The 18,006-nt window shown below is 45.3% G+C and overlaps 1 protein-coding gene across 1 annotated transcript in view; it reads right to left on the bottom strand.

Moving 5' to 3' along the window:
- Nucleotides 1-18,006, bottom strand: part of galnt11 (UDP-N-acetyl-alpha-D-galactosamine:polypeptide N-acetylgalactosaminyltransferase 11 (GalNAc-T11)) — a 215,039-nt gene that overhangs the window by 186,370 nt on the left and 10,663 nt on the right. Inside the window, exon 2 of the mRNA XM_085987497.1 lies at nucleotides 2,974-3,041. The gene's annotated coding sequence lies outside the window, so the exon portion shown is untranslated. The remainder of the gene's footprint in view (nucleotides 1-2,973; nucleotides 3,042-18,006) is intronic.

Raw genomic sequence — 18,006 nt, 5'->3', positions numbered from 1 at the left:
GGAGATAAGGAATAATAAGGGGAAAAAGTCACAAGTGGGCATAGTCTATAGGCCTCATAACAGTTGCAACTCTGTTGGTCGGAGTATAAATCAGGAAATAGTTGGGGCTTGTAATAAGGGAACAGCTATAATCATGGGGGATTTTAACTTTCATATTGACTGGACAAATCAAATTGGGCAGGGCAGCCTTGAGGAAGAGTTCATAGAGTGCATTAGGGACAGGTTCCTTGAGCAGTATGTAACTGAAACAACCAGGGGGCAGGCAATCTTAGATCTGGTCCTGTGTAATGAGACAGGATTAATAAAAAATGTCCTAGTAAAGGATCCCCTTGGAATGAGTGACCATAACATGGTTGAATTCCAAATTCAGTTGGAGGGTGAGAGAGTTGGATCTCAAACTAAGCTTAAATAAAGGAGGCTATGAAGGTATGAGAGCAGAGTTGACTAAAGTGGACTGGGAAAACAATTAAAGTGTAAGACAGTACATGAGCAGTGGTGTACATTCAAGGAGATATTTCACAACTTTCAAGAAAAATATATTGCAGTGAGGAAAAAGGGGCGTAAAAGAAAAGACAGCCATCCGTGGCTTAGTAAAGTAATAAAGGATAGTATCCGACTGAAAACAAGGGCATATAAAGTAGCCAAATCTAGTGGGAGGATAGAAGATTGGGAAGCATTTAAAAGCCAGCAAAGAATAACTAAAAGATTAATTAAGAAAGGGAAGGTAGATTATGAAAGTAAACTAGCAAAAAATATAAAAACAGATAGCAAGAGTTTCTACAGTTATATAAAAAGAAAAAGGGTAGCTAAAGTGAATGTTGGTCCCTTAGAGTACGAGACCGGGAAATTAGTGGTGGGGAACATGGAGATGGCAGAAACGCTGAACAAATATTTTGTATCAGTCTTTACAGTAGAGGACACTAAAAATATCCCAACACTGGACAAACAGGGGGCTATAGCGGGGGAGGAGCTAAACACGATTAAAATCACGAAGGAGGTGGTACTCGGTAAGAAAATGGGACTAAAGGCGGATAAATCCCCATGACCTGATGGCTTACATCCTAGGGTCTTGAGAGAAGTAGCGGTAGGGATTGTGGATGCATTGGTGGTAATTTTCCAGAACTCCCTGGATTCAGGAAAGGTCCCAGCAGATTGGAAAACTGCTAATGTAACGCCCTTATTTAAAAAGGGAGGCAGACAAAAGGCTGGAAACTATAGACCAGTTAGCCTAACATCTGTGGTTGGTAAAATGTTGGAGTCCATTATTAAGGAAGCAGTAACAGGACATTTGGATAAGCATAATTTAATCGGACAGAGTCAGCATGGTTTTACGAAGGGGAAGTCAAGTTTGACAAATTTGCTCAAATTCTTTGAGGACGTAACAAACAGGGTGGATAAAGGGGAACCAGTGGATGTGATGTATCCAAGTTTGCCGATGATACAAAGATAGGAGGGAAAGCAGTGAGTGAGTAGGACATAAAAAACCTGCAAAAGGACATAGACAGGCTGGGTGAGTGGGCAAAAATTTGGCAGATGGAATATAATGTTGGAAAGTGTGAGGTTATGCACTTTGGCAGAAAAAATCAAAGAGCAAGTTATTATCTAAATGGAGAGAAACTGCAAAGTGTTACAGTACAAAGGGATCTGGGGGTCCTGGTGCACGAAACACAGAAGGTTAGTATGCAGGTACAGCAGGTGATTGTAATGATATCAGCAAATAGTGATGGTATTTGCCTGTTTGATTATGATGCCTTACCAGCATATTTGCCTGTTTGATTATTTATGCCTTACCAGCAGAGGGCATGTGAGAGAAGCAGTTTAGTTTTAGTTTCGTTTTAGATGGATCTCTAAGATGGTGTCTCCTGTAAGGCTGTTAACTTAGTTGAACAAACTTTAGATTAAAAGACATTCTCTTTCATCAATGTGTCATCATTGAACCCACATAGAAATCAATACAGTGATCAGGAAGGCCAATGGAATCTTGGCTTTTATTGCAAGGGGGATGGAGTATAAAAGCAGGGAAGTCTTGCTTCAGTTATACAGGGTACTGGTGAGGCCACACCTGGAATACTGCGTACAGTTTTGGTTTCCATATTTAAGAAAAGATATACTTGCTCTCGAGGCAGTTCAGAGAAGGTTCACTCGGTTGATTCCGGAGATGAGGGGGTTGACTTATGAGGAAAGGTTGAGTAGGTTGGGCCTCTACTCATTGGAATTTAGAAGAATGAGAGGCAATCTTATCGAAACATATAAGATTGTAAGGGAGCTTGATCGGGTGGATGCGGTGAGGATGTTTCCACTGATGGGTGAGACTAGAACTAGGGGGCATAATCTTAGAATAATGGGCTGCCCTTTCAAAACTGAGATGAGGAGAAACTTCTTCACTCAGAGGGTAGTAAATCTGTGGAATTTGCTACCCCAGAGAGCTGTGGAAGCTGCGACATTAAATAAATTTAAAACGGAGATAGACAGTTTCCTAGCTGATAAGGGAATAAGGGGTTACGGGGAGAGGGCAGGGAAGTGGACGTCAGTCTAAGTTCGGATCAGCCATGATCCTATTGAATGGCGGAGCAGGCCCGAGGGGCCGTATGGCCTACTCCTGCTCCTACTTCTTATGTTCTTATGTTAAATGTACTATGATCTTGAACAAAAGTGCAATTTGATATATCACACACAAATGCATTTTTTTATAATTCATTTACATTATACAGGTTTTTCTCTTTGCTAGCAGATGAACAGTACACCCCATGTTTATCACACCACAATACCCATTAGTCATAACTGACTCAGCTCTTCTTGACAAGATTAACTGGTCGTAAATTTGTCCCGTACAATGAATACCTTACACTGTTTAGCATAGAAAAAGTGGGTACGTTTTAAGATACATAACATCAAGCATTAAAAGCTCTAATACAAATGATGCAAAATTAGAAAAAAAGATGAGGGATCAGTTCAAATCATCACAGTACTTACCCCAGCTATGTATATTGCATTGTTTCAGTCTCTCAAAAAGCACCAAGCACGCTGAATACCTTTTTCATCTGAAGAAAGAAAGAAAGAAACTATATTGCGACATCATATGATCCAAGAATGGTCAATAACCATTTAAGATGCTATGAATGGCACGGTGGCATAGTGGTTAGCACTGTTGCCTCACAGCGCCAGAGACCCGGGTTCGAATCCGACCTCGGGTGACTGTCTGTGTGGAGTTTGCACATTCTCCCCGTGTTTGCGTGGGTTTTCTCCGGGTGCTCCGGTTTCCTCCCACAGTCCAAAGATGTGCGGGTTAGGTTGATTGGCTATGATAAATTGACCCTTAGTGTTAGGGGGATTAAATACGTGGGGTTACGGGGATAGGGTGGGATATGTGTTGGTGTAGGGGTTACGGGGATCGGGTGGGATATGTGTCGGTGCAGGCTTGATGGGCCGAAATGGCCTCTATCTGCACTGTGGGGTTTCTGTGATTCTATGAATACCAGCTTGCTGTACAATACTACATTTTGTGGTAACATATTTCTAAGAGGACAGAGTTAATGTGCAAAGTGCAATAAGTCCGTTAAAAGTAAAGGAGTTATTTGTTCGGCAGAGAGTCTGAAGATCGTGAATTTTACCTGTTGACAGTATTTTACTCCATTTTTAAATACGCCACAAATCAAGATGACAACAACTTACATTTATATAGCTTCTTTAATGTCTCAAGGCACTTCACAGAGGTGTAAGGAAAAGATGAATACCAAACCAAAGAAGGAGATAGTAGGAGAGATGACCAAAGCTTGGTCTAAGAGGTGGATGTTAAGGAGGATTTTAAAGGACGAGAGGGTGATGAAGAGGTGGAGAGGTTTAGAAAGGAAATTTCAGAGTATGGAGCCGAGATGGCTGAAGGCACAGCTGCTAATGTTGGGGTGAATGGGGGGAGGCACGCACAAGAGGCCAGAGTCAGAGGAACAGATTGTTCAGAAGGGGTATTTGTAGGGCTGGATGAGGTTACAGAGATAGGGAGGCACGAGGAGTACAAAGAGATTTAAACATACGGGTAAGAATTTTAAATTGGAGGCGTTGGGAGACCGGGAACCAATATAGGTCAGCGAGGACAGACATAATCGGTGAGCTGGCCTTTACATGGGATAGGATACGAGCAGCAGAGCTTTGGATGAGCTGAAGTTTATGGAGGGTAGGGGAAGGAAGGCCAGCCAGGACATTATTGGAATAGTCGGGATTAGAGGTAACAAAGGCATGATATGGGTTTCAAGCAGATGGACTGAGGTAAGGGTGGAGGCCAGCAATGTTACAAAGTTGGAAGTGGGCAGGCTTTGTGATGGACAGTATATAGATGGACAGAGTTGAGAACTTAGCTCAGGGTCAAATAGAATGTCGAAGTTGTGAACAGTCTGGTTCGCCCTCAGATAATGGCTGGGGAGGGGATGGAATCGGTGACACGGTTAGAGAGTTTGTGGGTTTTGGTCTTCCCAATGTTTAGCTGTAGGAAATTGCAGCTCAACCAAGACTAGATGTCAGACAAGCAGTCTGATAACAGAGGCAGTGGAGGGGTCGAGAGAAGTGGTGGAGAGGTGGAGCTGGGAGTCATCAGCATCCATGTGAAAGCTGACCGTATGTCTGTGAATGCACCTGTGAAGAGACGCTCGGTCACTCGACCAGGAAACACCAAGACTGGTTCGACGAGAACAACCAGGAGATCCAGGAGCTAATAAGCCGCAAGCGCAAGGCATTCCTGATCTGGAAACAGCAACAGAACTCGAGAGCAAGAAAGCAGCTCTACAGTCGCCTGAAGGCCGAGGTCCAACAATAAACTTGTGACCTAAAGAACAGATGGTGGGTGGAGAAAGCGCAGGAGATCCAGCAGCTAGCCGACAACCACGACGTGAGTGGATTCTTTAGCGCAGTCAAGACCACCTATGGCCCAAGCACCCAAGGCCCTACCCTGCTGCGGGCCAGGAACAGAGAGGTACTCATCAAGGACAGAGAGGCAGTCAGTGCCAGCTGGAAGGAGCACTTCGAAGATCTCCTTAACCGAGACTGTCTTCGACGCGAGTGTCCTCAACTCCATCCCGCAGCATGCCATCCGCCACCATCTCAGCACAACCAGCCCGGCATGAGGTTGAAAAGGCCATCCAACAACTGAAGAACAACAAGGCCTCAGGAGCAGATGAAATCCCTGCCGAGGCACTAAAGCATAACGGAGAAGCACTACTGGCGCGAATTCATGAACTAATATCTCTTATCTGGAAGGAGGAGAGCATGCCAGGGGATCTCAGAGACACCGTAATTGTGTCCATCTTCAAGAAAGGTGACAAGTCCGATTGCAGTAATTACAGAGGAGTTTCCCTGCTGCCTGCCACAGGGAAAGTTATCACAAGAATCCTCCTCAATCGCCTTCTCCCAGTGACTGAAGAGCTTCTCCCAGAGTCGCAATGCGGATTCCGCCCACTAACGGGCACAATAGATATGATCTTCACGGCACGCCAATTACAAGAGAAATGTAGGGAACAGCACCAACCGCTGTACATGCCTTCTTTGACCTCACAAAGGCTTTGACACTGTCAACCGTGAGGGATTATGGAGTGTCCTCCTCAAATTCGGCTGCCTCAAAAATTTGTCACCATCCTCCGCCTGCTTCACAATGACATGCAAGCCGTGATCCTGATCAACGGTTCCACCACAGACCCAATTCATGTAAGGACCAGGGTCAAGCAAAGCTGTGTCATCGCACCAACGCTCTTCTCTGTCTTCCTTGTGGCAATGCTCTATCTCACCCTCAGTAAGCTCCCCGCTGGAGTGGAGCTAATTTACAGAACAAACGGGAAACTGTTCAACCTCCGTCGCCTCCAGTCCAGGTCCAAGGTCGTCCCATCCTCTGTCGTCGAATCACAGTATGCAGACGACGCCTGCGTCTGTGCACACTAGGAGGTCGAACTCCAAACCATCGTTAACACCTTCACCGAAGCGTATGAGAGCATGGGCCTTACACAAAACATCCGTAAGACAAAGGTCCTCTACCAACCTGCCCCCGCCACACAGTAACTCCAGGATGATTTGGACATGTTGGGTGATTGGGCAGAAACATGGCAGATGCAATATAACGTGGATAAATGTGAGGTTATCCACTTTGGTGGCAAAAACAGGAAGGCAGATTATTATCTAAATGGCAATAGATTGGGAGAAGGGGAAGTGCAACGAGACCTGGGTGTCCTTGTGCACCAGTTGCTGAAGGTAAGCATGCAGGTGCAGCAGGCGGTTAAGGCGGCAAATGGTATGTTGGCCTTCGTAGCAAGAGGGTTTGAGTACAGGAACAAGGATGTCTTGCTGCAGTTGTACAGGGCGTTGGTGAGACCACATCTTGAGTATTGTGTGCAGTTTTGGTTGCCTTATCTGAGGAAGAATATTCTTGCCATGGAAGGAGTTCAGCGAAGATTCACCAGGCTGATACCTGGGATGGCAGGAATGACGTATGAGGAGAGATTGGGTCGATTGGACTTGTATTCGCTGGAGTTTAGAAGAATGAGAGGTGATCTCATTGAAACTTAAAAAGTTCTGACAGGACTGGACAGACTAGGTGCAGGAAGGATGTTCCCGATGGTCGGGGAGTCCAGAACCAGGGGACACAGTCTAAGGATAAAGGGTAGGCCATTTAGGACAGAAATGAGGAGGAATTTCTTCACCCAGAGAGTGGTGAACCTGTGGAACTCTCTACCACAGAAGGCGGTGGAGGCCAGTTCATTAAATGTATTCAAGAAGGAGTTGGATATATTTCTTAAGGCTAAAGGGATCAAGGGTTATGGGGAGAAAGCAAGAATCAGGTACTGAATTTGGATGATCAGCCATGATCGCATTGAATGGCAGAGCAGGCTCGAGGGGCCGAATGGCCTACTCCTGCTCCTATCTTCTATGTTTCTATGTTTACTGCCCCCCGATTATCAAAATCCATGACAAGGCCTTGGACAACGTGGACCACTTTCCATACCTCGGGAGCCTACTGTCAACAAGGGCAGACGTCGATGACGAAATCCAACACCGCCTTCAGTGTGCCAGTGCAGCCTTCGGTCACCTGAGGAAGAGAGTGTTTGAAGACCAGGACCTCAAACCCAGCACCAAGCTCATGGTCTACAGAGCAGTAGTGATTACCCACCCTCCTGTATGCCTCAGAGACATGGACCATGTACAGCAGGCACCTCAAAGCACTGGAGAGGTACCACCAATGCTGCCTCCGCAAGATCCTGCAAATCCATTGGCAGGATAGGCGCACTAACGTCAGTGTTCTCGCTCAGGCCAATGTCCCCAGCATCGAAGCTTTGACCACGCTCGATCAGCTCCGATGGACAGGTCACATCGTCCGCATGCCCGATACGAGACTCCCAAAACAAGCACTCTACTCGGAGCTCCGACATAGCAAGAGAGCCCCAGGTGGGCAGAGGAAACACTTCAGGAACACCCTCAAAGCCTCCTTGAAAAAGTGCAACATCCCCACCGACACCTGGGAATCCCTGGCCCAAGACCGCACACAGTGGAGGAGAAGCATCCGGGAAGGCGCCGAACACCACGAGTCTCTTCGCCGGGAACAAGCGGAAGCCAAGCACAAACAGCGGAAGGAGCGCACGTCAACCCAAGCACCCCACCCACCCGCCCCTTCAACCACCGTCTGCCCCACCTGTGACAGGGACTGTAGGTCCCGCATTGGACTCATCAGTCACCGGAGAACTCATTTTTAGCGTGGAAGCAAGTCATCTTCGGTTCCGAGGGACTGCCTAAGAAGAAGAATGATATCGCCAAGGGGCAACGTGTAGATGAGGAACAGGAGGGGGGGGGGGGGGCGGCCATAGATAGTTCCTTGGGAGACAGAGGTTACAATGCAGAGTTGGGAAGAGAAGCCATTGCTGGAGATACTCTGGCTACGACTGGATAGATAAGAGTGGAACCGAACAAGGGCAGTGCCACTCAGGTGGACAACAGAAAAGAGGAATTGATGGAAGATGGCGTGGTTAACCATTTCAACGGTTGCAGAGAAGATAAGGAGAGATAATGCACCATGGTCACAGTTACAGAGGATGTAACTTGTGACTTTGGTTAGTGTCAATCTATCTTTTCACAGATAAATACAGATGAGGTAAGCTGTTGAGCTCATTTCGCACATAGGAACCATTTGTTCATGTCTTGGCTCATTGGCAACTTTTTAAAAAGTTTTTAAATGAAGCTCCACTGCTAAAATCTCAGATTTAAATTCTGGATGGTGAATTGGTAATTTCCTCCCTAACTTGAGGGGAAAACCAAATGTTGTCATGTTTTTCTTACTATAAATAAGGTCTGGGGATATGCACACACCGCATCCATAATATCAAGATACGCGTCAAAGAGCCTAGACGATGACTGCGGCTTTGTAATTAACAAAATGGATAGAGTGATCGCAATACATCATTCATAGCACGTAATGCAAAATACAATTTTGCATCAACTATTTCATATTTCAGACTTTGAAAGTATTTGAGCTTCATGATGGTGATGTGCTACTTTAAATGCTTTAGCAGTTAATATTTTGCAGTGCACAGCCCATTTGCGAATACTATAAATGCATCTTACTGCTAAAATAGCTTGACATTATCTGGTGATCATGGAAATTTATATTACTGTGGGAACTGCCACTGAGCCGATAAAAATGTCTATGAAACATGTAAATAATTGAGGGCTGTCATTTAGCTTAACTCCATCTTGTTTGTTTTTTTGAGCTTTCGTGGAGTTCAAAGCAAAAACTGATTTTTGCTTATTTTCTCTTACTTTGCCCTGGCATTTTTGGGCACTATTGTTTCTTCACCACCGCGCCGCCCCCCCCCACCCCCCCACCCCCTCTACACCTTACTCCCAGTTTTTGATTCTAAAAATGACTGGAAACCTGGATTTTTATTGACAGTAAAAACTGACTTTAAAGAAAAGGTCCTTGTTTGCTTCGAAGATAAATTGAAATGTTGTGCTGTGCTTCTTGCTAGCTTAGCCTCACTGGAGCGAGGAGGCGTGAACAGCAGAGATTTCAATTGCTGTTTCCATCAGCCTAACTGTCATTCACTACAATCACTTTGGAAACCTTTGCTGGATTTCCGCCAAGCTCAAGGAGATGAAAGTTTCAACAGTTTTATACGTGTGACAAGTTCAATATTAGGCCAGAGCCAATTCCAGCTGATCATGTTAACACTTCATTCTGTATATTAGCATCAACAGCTCTACAATAAACATGTGTCAAGAAGAATCAAGGCTCTGTGCAGCTAAGATGACCTCTCAATTGCTACATCAGGCTCACTATTGCTTTCATTGACAGCTGACCCAGGATGATCAGAGGACCAATGAGGAGAACTATTTGCTTTACAGTTTGTGCATTGTTACACATTTAGAAACATAGAAACATAGAAAAATAGGAGCAGGAGTCGGCCATTCGGCCCTTCGAGCCTGCTCCGCCATTCAGTATGATCATGGCTGATCCTCTATCTCAATACCATATTCCCGCTCTCTCCCCATACCCCTTGACGCCTTTTGCGTCTAGAAATCTATCTCCTTCTTAAATATATTCAGTGACTTGGCCTCCACAGCCTTCTGTGGTAGAGAATTCCACAGGTTCACCACCCTCTGAGTGAAGAAATGTCTCATCTCAGTCCTAAATGTCCTACCCGGTATCCTGAGACTGTGACCCCTCGTTCTAGACCCCACAGCCAGGGGAAACATCCTCCCTGCATCCAGTCTGTCTTGCCCTGTCAGAATTTTATACATTTCAATGAGATCCCCTCTCATTCTTCTAAACACTTGTGAATACAGGCCTAGTTGACCCAATCTCTCCTCATATGACAGTCCTGCCATTTCCAGTTTTTGTGTCCACTTTTGATGCGCTAGTCCCTATTAAAACAATTACCCTCTCTCACCCTGGCTGTTCCCCCTGGGACGGCTCTCATCTTCGCTCCCTTAAGTCCAAGGGACCCAGACTCGAACGGATATGGCGGACAACTGGTTTAGCCATTCTCCGCCAAATCTGGCTGGACCACATAAAGCACTATCGGGCCCTGCTCTCGTCTGCCAAAATTGCTCACTATTCCAGAATCATTCTGGAATGCAAAGATAAACCCCGGCTCCTATTCTCTACTGCTAACCCTCTTCTTAAACCCCTCTCCCCTGTCTCCTCCGCCCTCACCTCTGATAACAACTGTGAGGGGCTCATAGACTTCTTTGTCTCTACGATTGAGACCATCCGTTCAGCTGCCTCTGCCACTTCTCTTCCTTCCCCGAGCCCACTGGGCCAAACTTCCTCTAAGGTTCCCCCCCTGCCCTAGCCCTGAACTCACATCTTTCTCCAGTTTCTCTCCGATCTCCCCTCATGATCTCTCTGCATTCATCTTATCCATGAGCTCCACCTCCTGCTCCCTCGACCCTATTCCCACCAAACTGCTGACCACCCAACTTCCTTTTCTGTCTCCCATGTTAGCTGACATTGTTAGCGGTTCTCTCTCCTCAGGTACTGTCCCCCTCTCCCTCAAATCTGCCGTCATCACCCCCTCAAAAAAACAACCCTTGACCCCTCCGTCCTTGCAAACTACCACCCAACCTCCAACCTCCCTTTCCTCTCCAAAGTCCTTGAACATGTTGTCGCCTCCCAAATCCGTGCCCATCTTTCCCGCAATTAATGTTTGAATCCCTCCAATCAGGTTTCCGCACTTGCCACAGTACCGAACTGGCTCTCATTAAAGTCACAAATGACATCCTTTGTGACTGTGACAAAGGTAAACTATCCCTCCTCATCCTGCTTGACTTGTCTGCAGCCTTTGACACGGTTGACCACTCCATCCTTCTCCAATGCCTCTCCACCGTCGTCCAGCTGGGTGGGACTGCACTCGCCTGGTTCCATTCTTATCTATCTAATCGTAACCAGAGAATCACCTGCAACGGTTTCTCTTCCCGCTCCAGCATCGTTACCTCTGGTGTCCCCCAAGGATCTATCCTTGGCCCCCTCCTATTTCTCATCTACATTTTGCCCCTTGGCGACATCATCCGAAAACAGCATCAGTTTCCACATGTACGCTGATGACACCCAGCTCTACCTCACTAACTCTTCTCTCGACCCCTCCACGGTTTCTAAATTGTTAGACTGCTTGTCTGACATCCAGTACTGGATGAGCAGAAATTTTCTCCAATTAAATATTGGGAAGACGGAAGCCATTGTTTTCGGTCCTCACCACAAACTCCGTTCCCTAGCCACTGACTCCATCCCTCTCCCCAACATCTGTCTGAGGCTGGACCACACTGTTCACAACCTTGGTCTCATATTTGACCGTGAAATGAGCTTCTGACCACATATCCGCAGCGTAACAAAGACCGCCTACTTCCACCTCCGTAACATCACTCATCTCCGCCCTTGCCTCAGCTCATCCGCTGCTGAAACCCTCATCCATGCCTTTGTTACCTCTAGACTTGAATATTCCAACACACTCCTGGCTGGCCTCCCACATTCCACCCTACGTAAACTTGAGGTCATACAAACCTCGGCTGCCCGTGTCCTAACTCGCACCAAATCCCGTTCGCCCATCTCCCCTGTGCTCGCTGACCTACATTGGCTCCCGGTTAAGAAGCGCCTCGTTTTCAAAATTCTCGTTTTCAAATCTCTCCATGGCCTCGCCCCTCCCTATCTCTGTAATCTCCTCCAGCCCCACAACCCCCTGAGATATCTGCGCTCCTCTAATTCTGCCCTCTTGAGCATCCCTGATTATAATCACTCAACCTTTGGTGGCCGTGCCTTCTGTTGCCTAGGCCCTAAACTCTGGAATTCCCTGCCTAAACCTCTCCGCCTTGCTACCTCTCTTTCCTCCTTTAAGACGCTCCGTAATGATCTAGGCGAGGGAACTAGATGTAATATCTCCAAGTTTGCAGACGACACAAAGCTGGGTGGGTGTGTGTGCTGTGAGGAGGATGCCGAGAAACTCCAGTATGATTTGGGCAGGTTGGGTGATTGGGCAGATGCAGTATAATGTGGATAAATGTGAGGTTATCCACTTTTGTGGCAAAAACAGGAAGGCAGATTATCTGAATGGCAATAGATTGGGAGAAGGGGAAGTGCAACGAGACCTGGGTGTCCTTGTGCACCAGTCGCTGAAGGTAAGCATGCAGGTGCAACAGGCGGTTAAGAAGGCAAATGGTATGTTGGCCTTCGTAGCGAGAGGGTTTGAGTACAGGAACAAGGATGTCTTGCTGCAGTTGTACAGGGCCTTGGTGAGACCACACCTTGAGTACTGTGTGCAGTTTTGGTCGCCTTATCTGAGGAAGGATGTTCTTGCCATGGAGGGAGTGCAGCGAAGATTCACCAGACTGATACCTGGGATGGCAGGAATGACGTATGAGGAGAGATTGGGTCGATTGGGCTTATACTCGCTGGAGTTTAGAAGAATGAGATGGGATCTCATTGAAACTTATAAAATTCTAACAAGACTAGACAGACTAGATGCAGGAAGGATGTTCCCGATGGAGGGGGAGTCCAGAACCAGGGGTCACAGTCTAAGGATAAGGGGTAAGCCATTTAGGACTGAGACGAGGAGGAATTTCTTCACCCAGAGAGTGGTGAACCTGTGGAATTCTCTACCACAGAAGGCAGTTGAGGCCAATTCATTAAATATATTCAAGAAGGAGTTAGATATATTTCTTAAGGCTAAAGGGATCAAGGGATATGGGGAGAAGGCAGGGACAGGGTACTGAGTTTGGATGATCAGCCATGATCTCATTGAATGGCGGAGCAGGCTCGAGGGGCCGAATGGCCTACTCCTGTTTCTATGTTAAAACCTACCTCTTCGACCAAGCTTTTGGTCACTAGCAATAATTTATCCTTATGTGGCTCGGTGTCAAATTTTTTTTGCCTCAAAATATTCCTGTGCAGCGTCTTGGGACGTTTTACTATGTTAAAGGCGCTATATAAATACAAGTTGTTGTTGTTGTTGGTAATGAGTACACAAAGAAAAGAAAATACTTGCATTTGCATAGCGCCTTCTCGCATCCTCAAAACTTTTCAAAGTGCTTCACAGAATGAATTATAAGACCTGCATTTTCATCCCAGTTTTCTGGGCTATTATGGCCATAATTACAAGGATGCAATGTTTCCAGCCTTGCTCCAAACTAAACCTGTATGACAGCAATACCACAGGACAGTCACGGAACTGCAGTATTTGTAAAATATAAAGTTTATAAATTGTGTCAAGTTACTGCAGTTTCCCAGCTGACCGTCCAGGTTGCTCGAGCCAGATTTAGCTCAAAATAAAGTTTCCCATGGAAACAGGAAGGATTAACGTCTAACTTCTTGAATTTAGATATAGCTCATTGAACAACCACAAAAAGCACAAGACTGAGGCCGAGTCTGATTTTCTACACCCAAAAATGCTGAGTTTTTTTCCCCCACAGATGCACATGAGAAATAGGAGCAGGAGTAGGCCATACAGCTCCTCGAGCCTGCTCTGCCATTCAATAACATCATGGCTGATCTTCAACCTCAACTCCACCTTCCCGCCCGATCTCCATATCCCTTGATTCCCCTAGAGTCTAAAAATCTATCGAACTCAGCCTTGAATATACTCAAAGACTCAGCATCCACAGCCCTCTGGGGCAGAGAATTCCAAAGATTCACAACCCTCTGAGTGAAGAAATTCCTCCTCACCTCAGTCTTAAATGGCCGACCCCTTATCCTGAGACTATGCCCCAAGTTCAGGGGAAACAAGCTCTCAGCATCGACCCTGTCAATCCCCTTCAGAATCTTGTATGTTTCAATGAGATCACCTCTCATTCTCCTAAACTCCAGAGTGTGTAGGCCCATTCTACACAATCTCTCATCATAGGACAGCCCTCCCATCCCAGGAATCAATCGAGTGAACCTTTGTTGCACCGCCTCCAAGGCAAGTATATCCTTCCTTAGATAAGGAGACCAGAACTGTGCACCGTACTCCAGGTGTGGTCTCACCAAGGCCCTGTACAATTGTAGCAAGACTTCCTTACTCTTATACGCTAATCCCCTTGCAATAAAGGCCAACATGCCATTTGCCTTCCTTATTGCTTGCTGTACCTGCATCCTAGCTTTCTGTGTTTCTTGCACCCAAATCTCTCTGAACACCAACATTTAAATGTTTCTCAATATTTTAAAAAATATTCTGTTTTTCTATTCTTCCTACCAAAGTGATTAACCTCGCATTTCCCTACATTATACTCCATCTGCCACCTTACTGCCCACTCACTGAGTCTATCTATATCCCTTTGCAGACTCTGTGTTCTCCTCACAGCTTACTGTCACACCTAGCTTTGGATCATCAGCAAACTTGGATACATTACACTCGGTCCCTTCATCTAGGTCATTAATATAGATTGTAAATAGCTGAGGCCCCAACACTGATCCTTGCGGCACCCCACTAGTTACAGCCTGCCAACCTGAAACAGGCCCGTTTATCTCTACTCCCTGTTTTCTGTTCGTTAACCAATCCTCTATCCATGCTACTATATTACCCCCAACCCCATGAGCCCTAATCTTGTGTAATAACCTTTTATGTGGCACCTTATCGAATGCCTTTTGGAAATCCAAATATACTACATCCACTGGTTTCCCTTTATATACCCTGCTAGTTACATCCTCAAAAAACTCTAATAAATTTGTCAAACATGATTTCCCTTTCATAAAACCATGTTGACTCTGCCTAATCATGTTATGGTTTTCTAAGTGCCCTGATAGTAGCTATACTGTTGGACACTTCCTTAACAATGGAGTCCAGCATTTTCCCGATGACTAATGCCAGGATAACTGGCCTGTAGTTCCCTGTTTTCTCTCTCCCTCCTTTCTTGAATAGCATGCATTTGCTTCCTTCCAATCCGCTGGGACCGTTCTAGAATCTAGGGAATTTTGGGAGAATAAAACCAATGCATGCATTATCTCTGCAGCCACCTCTTTTAGAACCCTAGGATGTAGGCCATCAGGTCCAGGGAATTTGTCGGCTTTTAGTCCCATTAGTTTCTCGAGTACTTTTTCTCCACTTATATTAATTACGTTAAGTTCCTCACCCTCATTAGACCCTTGGGTTCCCCACCATTTTTGATATACTTTGTGTCTTCTACTGTGAAGACAGCTACAAAATATATGTTTAACGTTTCTGCCATTTCCTTATTCCCCATAATAATTTCTCCTGTCTCAGCCTCTAAGGGACCAAATTTTACTTTTGCTACTCTCTTCCTTTTTACATACTTGTAGAAGCTCTTACCATCTGTTTTTAGATGTCTTGCTAGTTTTCTCTTATATTTTATTTTTTCCCTTTTTATCAATTGATCATCCTTTGCTGGTTTCTGAAACTCTCCCAATTCTCAGGCTTACTACTATTCTTCACAACATTATAAGCTTCTTCTTTCAATCTAATGCCATCCTTAACTTCTTTAGTTAGCCACGGATGGATCAGTTTTCCCATGGAATTTTTGTTTCTCAATGGAATGTACTTTTGTTGAGAATTATGAAATATTTCTTTAAATGCTAGCCACTGCTTATCTACCGCCACATTTTTTAATCTATTTTTCCAATCTACCTAAGCCAACTCGCCCCTCATACTTATGTAATTGGCTTTATTTAAGTTTAAGACTCTAGTTTCAGACTTAGGCAAGTCACTCTCAAACTTAATGTGAAATTCTATCATATTATGATCACTCTGCCCCAGGGGATCCTTTACTATGAGATTGTCTCATTGCACAATACAATATCGAAAATAGCCTGTTCCCTGGTTGGTTCCATGACGTATTGTTCTACGAAACTGTCCTGAATGCATTCCATGAACTCGTCCTCCAGACTACCTTTGCCAATTTGATTTGTCCAGTCTATATGAAGATTAAAGTCCCCACGATTATTGCATTACCTTTGTTACAAGCTCCGACTATTTCTTGATTAATATTCTATCCAACAGTATAGCTACTGTTAGGGGGCCTATATACTACTCCCACCAGTGTTTTCTGCCCCTTGTTATTCCTTATCTCCACCCATATTGATTCTACTTCCTGATCTCCCGAGCCGAGATCCTTTCTCTCTACTGTCCTTATGTCATCCTTTATCGTCAGGGCTACCCCCTTCCTTTTCCATTCTGCCTGTCTTTTCGAAACGTCAAGTACCCTGGAACATTTAGTTCCCAACCTTGGTCGCCTTGCAACCACGTCTCTGTAATGGCTATTAGATTATTTATCTCTATTTGTGCCACTAGTGCATCTATCTTGTTACAAATGCTTCGTGCATTCAGATAAAGAGCCTTTAATTTAAATTTTTTACCATAATTCCCTGCTTTGACCTTCTCTGCTGCACTGCTACCGTTTAAACTCTGTCCCTTCCTGTCACACTCTGCTTAATTTTACCCAAATCGCTACACTGCTCTATTGCCTTGACCATTCTCTTCAGATTTCTAAACTTCCCCTCACCTGAGCCCTCCCCCCCACCTTTTTCTGTTTAAAGCCCTAGCTGCAGCCCTAGTTATTCGATTTGCCAGGACACTGGTCCCAGCCCGGTTTAAGTGGAGACCGTCCCGACAGAACAGCTCCCTCTTTCCCCAATACTGGTGTCAGTGCCCCATGAATTGAAACCCCTTCTTCCCACACCACTCTTTGAGCCATGCATTCAACTCTCTGATCTGCTTGACCCTATGCCAATTTACGCGTGGCTCAGGTAGTAATCTAGAGATTATTACCCTTAAGGTCCTGCTGATTAATTTAGACCCTAGCTCCTTAAACTCCCTCAGCAGAACCTGATTCTTAGTTCTACCTATGTCGTTGGTTCCTACATGGACCACGACAACTGGATCCTCCCCCTCCAACTCCAAGTTCTTCTCCAGCCACGAGGAGGTATCCTTAACCCCGGCACTGGGCAGGCAACACAGCCTTCGGGACTCTCTTTCGCGGCTGCAGAGAACAGTATCTATCCCTTGGTTCCCTTAGTATCCAAAAATCTATCGATCTGTCTTGACTGTCTTTAATATACTCAACGACTGAGCATCCACAGCTTTCTGGGGTAGAGAATTACAAAGATTCACAAGAAATTTCTCCTCGTCTCAGCCCTAAATGGTCAACCCCTTATTCTGAGACTGTGACCCCTGGTTCTAGACTCCCCAGCCAGGTGAAACATCTTCCCTGCATCTACCCTGTCAAGCCCCAAAAGAATGTTATACCTTTCAATGAGATCACCTCTCATTCTTCTAAACTCTAGGGAATATAGGCCTAGTCTACTCAATCTCGCCCCACAGGACAATCCCCCCATCCCAGGAATCAGTCTAGTGAATCTTTGTTGCACTCCCTCTAAGCAAGTATATCCTTCCTTAGGTAACAAGACCAAAACTGTCCATAGTACTCCAGGTGTGGTCTCATCAAACCCTAAATAATTGCAGTAAGACTTCTTTACTCTTATACTACACTCCTTTTGTAATAATGACTAACATACCATCTGCTTTCCTAATTGCTTGCTGTACCTGCATGTTAACTTTCTGTGATTAGTGTACAAGGACACCCAGGTCTCTCTGAATGCCAACATTTCCCAGTCTCTCCCCCATTTAAAAAATATTCTGCTTTTCTATTTTTCATACCAAAGTGGATAACTTCACATTTCTCTACATTATATTCCATCTGCCATGTTCCTGCCCACTCACTTAGCCTGTCTATATCCCTTTGCAGCCTCCTCACAACTTACTTTCCCACCTAGCTTTATATCAGCAGCAAGCTTGGATACATTACACTTGATCCCCACATCCAAGTCATTAATATAGATTGTGAATAGCTGAGGCCCAAGCACTGATCCTTGCGGTACCCCACTAGTTACAGCCTGCCAACCCGAAAATGACCCGTTTATTCCTACTCTTGTTTTCTGTCTGTTAAATAATCCTCTATCCTTGCTAATATATTACCCCCAACCCCATGAGTGCTGATTGAGTAATAACCTCTTATGTTCTTATCAAATGTTTTTTGAAAATCCAAATACACTATATCTAC

Source organism: Somniosus microcephalus, chromosome 5 (genome assembly GCF_052327205.1).
Source record: "Somniosus microcephalus isolate GS21.2 chromosome 5, FLI_Smic_1.0, whole genome shotgun sequence".
Lineage (NCBI taxonomy): Eukaryota > Metazoa > Chordata > Chondrichthyes > Squaliformes > Somniosidae > Somniosus > Somniosus microcephalus.
Note: the sequence above shows the minus strand (reverse complement) of the source record. Positions and strands in the feature narration are given on the sequence as shown.